This window comes from Triticum dicoccoides, chromosome 4A, assembly GCF_002162155.2.
Source record: "Triticum dicoccoides isolate Atlit2015 ecotype Zavitan chromosome 4A, WEW_v2.0, whole genome shotgun sequence".
Lineage (NCBI taxonomy): Eukaryota > Viridiplantae > Streptophyta > Magnoliopsida > Poales > Poaceae > Triticum > Triticum dicoccoides.
This window is the reverse complement of record NC_041386.1, coordinates 670,146,555-670,147,151: the sequence shown is the minus strand read 5'-3', so window position 1 is coordinate 670,147,151 and position 597 is coordinate 670,146,555.

Sequence of the window (597 nt, the reverse complement as noted above, 5' to 3'; positions counted from 1 at the left end):
TTACTCTCGATATCACATAGATGTGGAAGCGGATGATCTAGGCAGCTCACTTTCAAGAGTAGAATTTGTATATGGAGAAGCCCAAGTGCAAGAGCGGTATAAAACATGGGATACTCTTAGGGGAATTGCTAGTGTGAGTAACCTTCCATGGTTGGCAGTGGGGATTTCAACGAGGTACTACACGCTCATGAACATGATGGAATTGGGAACAGGAGCCAGGCCCAAATGGATGGATTCGGGGACACTATGGACACATGTGGCCTGTGGGACATAGGCTACAAAGGAAATCCGTGGACATTTGAGAAAAAAGTTTCAGGGGGCTCGTTCACTAGAGTTCGCCTGGACCGTGGAGTTAAAACGGCACAGCTCGAACATAAGGTTTTTTTTTTGAGGAAATGCCATCATGGCGGTTTATATTTCATGTGAAAATAGGGATGTATCATTCGAAAGAACATCAACTAAAAACACCGGAGGCTCTGACTTCCACACAATAGTTCGAGAGTTCTCCGAGTTCCTAGCTAGCGCATCTGCCGCCATATTGGCCTCCCTAGGACAGTAATTAAACTCTATAATATTGAAATTGCAAGCCGGAAAAGA